Source organism: Crocodylus porosus, unplaced genomic scaffold, assembly GCF_001723895.1.
Source record: "Crocodylus porosus isolate Cpor-Errol unplaced genomic scaffold, CroPor_comp1, whole genome shotgun sequence".
Taxonomy (NCBI): Eukaryota; Metazoa; Chordata; order Crocodylia; family Crocodylidae; genus Crocodylus; species Crocodylus porosus.
Genome location: NW_017728919.1, coordinates 1,572,608 through 1,577,039, shown reverse-complemented (window position 1 = coordinate 1,577,039; position 4,432 = coordinate 1,572,608).

Sequence of the window (4,432 nt, the reverse complement as noted above, 5' to 3'; positions counted from 1 at the left end):
TGAATTCTAGTTTCTTAATTATCCTTGGTTCTCTTTGTGAAACCAAGAATTTTTTTTAACAAAAGTCCTGAGTGACCCTCACTCTTGCTCTTCTGCATCCACCCACCGGCCAATCCGGCTGCAAGAATGACTCTGAAGCATCCCTTTGAGGGCTCTCTGGATGAGTGCTCTTCCATGAAGCAGACCTAGAAAAGCACCTCCATCTCTTGAAGATCATGTTATTGGGCCATGGCAAGCACAGAAGTGAAGGCTTTGGCTTTTCACTTGCTTAATAAACTTCCCTGCAGTCACTTCCAGGGAAGATCCTATTTGCACTCCTGCATGGAGACCTATGACATAAGTTGACATAACTTCATTTAAAGGCCAGTCAGGCACTTTCCACCTGCTATAGGATGGCTTTTCTGTTAGTAGGAGGGATCGTACACACACTTAACTTTTTACACTTAGCCTCTTGACATCCCAGATGTTTAGCTATATATATATTTGGTAGTCAGCTAATCTCAGAGACCCTTTAGTCCATTATCTATATCTAATGGACTAAAGGGTCTCTGAGATTAGCTGATTACCAAAGCTACTGGAATGTGCACCTTGACACCTGGAACCTCTTTAGTATTTGTTATATGGGGTAACGACTTGACAAAACAAAAGATACCTTTTGCTGGAAATATTTTTTTCAAACAAATGGTGATAAGTGATCTGGGCTAACGCACCTTGAATATCTATCTTCCTCCTAGCTCAAATGAAAATTAATGAGACTCACAATCTAGGTGAAAACATAACTTATCATTTTTGGTAATTAGCTATAAGGTCCTGTATGATGTGAGGTGAAGCCAGAGGCACCTAGTACTTTAGGAAATAATTAACTATGTTAGCATAGTTGCAAGTGAAATACTATTATTAAATGCTTAATTGTTGTCTCCTGAAAGGGGGAAAGGCTGCTTTAGTGCTACGCTAGGAAAACATGTCCATACTTAAGGCCTATTTTGCAAGAAAAAAAGATCCTGGGTGGTAAAGAGATGAAGGTGGGCTCTTGAGTGAATGGGTGTGTGTTTTGAGCAGAGGCAGAGCTTGTTCAATGTCCTGTTCAGCTGTGGAGCAGTAGATGCAGTCTGATTCAGTAGCTAGATCACCAATGGGACTGGGGAGGCCTGGATACTGTCACTGGAGCTGTGGCTGGCTTCTTGTGCAAGTCTGAGTGTGTCACTTTGCATTTTTCTTGCTGTCACATGGGAAGACTGCTCATCCACTTTAAGTTCTGAGATCTATGGATGAAAGTTTTTTAGATAAGAGCTACGTATCAGTACTTAATCCTGTTCTTTTGAAACAACACTCAAATAATATGCTATAAAGACAGGTATAATGCCATGGAAGGCCCTGGTGATTGTGTCTGCAAAGTAGTTTCAGTGCATAAAAATAAGAGCTGCTGTCATTTTTCTTGTTGTTGGTTATCTTTGCCTCAACCTACACACATGCTTACCAAGCTCATCAGCCAGTATTTAAAATGCCATGCAGTTGGTCTTGAAACTCATCCATGGGTCTTTTGGGGAGCACTGAGAGCTAGAACATTTACCACTTTTTCTCTGAGCAGTTGGTGTAGATGCTACAGGTGTACAGGAGATCTTGTAAGGGATGGTAGCAGAGGATCTGCCAGACTGGAGAAGACCAGTTGTCTCTAGTCCAGCATCTGGTCTGTAATGGGGACTAGTACCAGGTAGCAAGAGATTAACCTGCCTACAGGGAAAGCTTCTATCTGATGTACAACAACTAGAGGTTGGCTCATGGCCCAGAGCAGAAAGGTTCCCTTTCAAAACTCCTGCTGGAAAAGGAGTGTTGGGGCCCAAATGAAGAGGCATGGCTGACAGTATGAAAATATCTGTGATCCCCTGGCTTGGTAAGAAGAGGACATGAGGAGGGTGAATTGCTAGCTAATGTCAGCTTCTGGAGTCTCAGCTGTGTTTCAGCCCTGTCAAGGGTTGCTGTCCCCCCTCAACCAGTAGGTGTTGCTGTGGACTTGACATCCTGAGGAACATCTTTGAGCTTGCAAGAATACTAGCCACGCCGGCATGATTACCAGCTTTAATGGCTTCCTGAACACTGAAGTAACTGGAGAGAGGGCTTCAGCACTTATAAACAGACCTGTTAATGGCTTGCTACAGCTCTAAAACATTAAGAGGAATCCTATAATCTATTGGGGAAATGCTAAGAACAACTACAGTGCTGAATGACATCGCACTCGATGGAAAACAGGGTTTCTGTGTTGCATATTGTGAAGGACAGCCTCCCCTGAGGCAAGGGACTGATGCCAGCATCTTCCAGATGTGTCCAGAGAGCCACATACAGATTTAAGAAAATCTTACAAGTTACAGTGACAATAACTTTAATTTCCCAGTACAGCTGGGAGATTAACTAGGAATGTGGGTGTCCCAGCATCCACCTCCTGCCCTAACTACTTAGACTCGCTCTCTGTTGTAGTCCAGATGCTGCTTGCTCAAGTGTCTGTCTTTAAAGAAACATTATGGTTATTCAGTCACTTTACCTGAATGTTCACCCAGAGCTGGCAATGGCATGCTGTTAGGAAGAAAGTTTTTCCTGATGTGGACAAAGGAGGATGTACTCTGAACAGGTTTGCTCTTTGCCTGTCGTTTTCTCATGCACTGAGCTTACAGTGTAAGTAGGGGGGGATGCAGTCGGTCACAGGGAGTACAACAATATGCAGCAGTCTCCCAGACAGTGGTCCTAGTATGCTAACAGCCACTAGTAACGACTGTTGAGTTTTCTGTAGGCAAAAATGTAAAAAGCATAATGTGGTGGCTCTGTGGGTGTTTGCTGCATAAGAGAAGCACAAAGGTGCATCTGAAGGAGGTTGATCTTACAGGCTGCTTGAAGGTGGGAACTGACCTGTCAAAGAATGAGGGCATGGAGAAGTTGTGTAAAAAGGCTTTGCAAACAAGGGCAACTCATCATTTTCAAGAGAGAGAATGGACCATGAGGGGTGATATCAAAGTAAGAGGCCGAAAGATGCAGAATGCTGCTGCGTTGAAAACCATTCTGGATGGATACAAACAGGGCAAGGTGGCATTTGTCAAGGACTGGGAAAATGACATTGCAGTAATCGATCACCAGAGCCTGCGTGAAAGGTTTTGCAGTGAGGATGGACAGGAGATGTGACCATATCTGGGTGATGTGAAACGGAAAGAACCTGTAAGGCTTAGGTTTAGCCAAGATGCGACGGGTGCAGAGTGAGGTCCAAGCAGTAGATGATGCCAAGTGATGGTCTGAGACGATAAGACAGTCTTCAATGACTCGGAAAGGAAGCAGCACAGAGGGCTCGGAGAAGAGGCTGAGGTCTGTAGATGTGCCGCTGGACAGGAGACAGGCGTGCGGCAGAGGTCAATCTGCGAGTCGCTGCCGTAGATGTGATGGATGAATTAGCGTTTTTGGTGGAAATAGAGAAATTAGGGAGGGAGGTAACCAAAAGAAGACCAAGTCACAGAAGCCAAAGGCCTATGAGACTTGGAGAACTTCATCAACAGTATCAAAAGCAGCGAGCATGGAGTACTGGTTTTACGGTCGCACTAGGAAGCGCTCACAAGATGCACGGAGAAGCGTTTCTGCCCCTCGTCCTCCTTTGCAACCAGACTAGAACAACTAGAGCAGCACTATGCCAGGCAGGGTTTTTAAATTAAAACTCAGGTTTCCAGGCACCAGAGGCATGAGACTCTGGAACGGTTTTCAGATGGAATGATGCATGTTAACAAAAGGGGTGATGGGATATGGTAGCATGCAATGATCAGTGCCTGACGTACTCCTACGGCTACAAAAACTGTGGCTACGGGCCTGGAGGAGCCCGTCACGCAGAACGCATTTTTCCTCATGTAGAGGCAAAGTGCAGTCCTGTTGGAGGCAGGCGTTGATCCCGTCCTGTCGACGTTCAGGGCCGTGATGAACGTGGCATGCGGTTTGCTCGCTCTCGTTCTCTCTCTGGGGCTAGAGTCCAGCGGGTTTTTTGTGAGGATTAGGGGGTGGGGGGGAGGTTTGTAACTACATGCCCCTCTCCGTTTGCAGCCAAGGCAGTGGGTCAGAGACACCCGCCTCGCATGTAGCGTAGGGTCTCGGTGCGAGTGGCGCCGTGGCCCAGATCCCGGCACGAGGTAGGCTCCCACGGTGCAGCCGGTGCCTTCACGCTGCTCCGGCAGTGGCCCACGGCCTCGCCCTGCAGGAAAGGGCGGCGGGGAGCAGGAAGTGACTGACTCGCCCGCCGTCCCACAGCCGGGCGGGGGCAGGGCCTGGCCGTGCCGCCTCCTGGGGTCCCTGGCCCGCGCTCGGCCACCACGTCTTCTGCCTGCCGGGGGCTGCACGAGGGACGGCGACCACACGGACGTGAGTGACCCGTGGTGCCCTGGCTGCCCCCCCCACCCCCCACTGCCCTCTC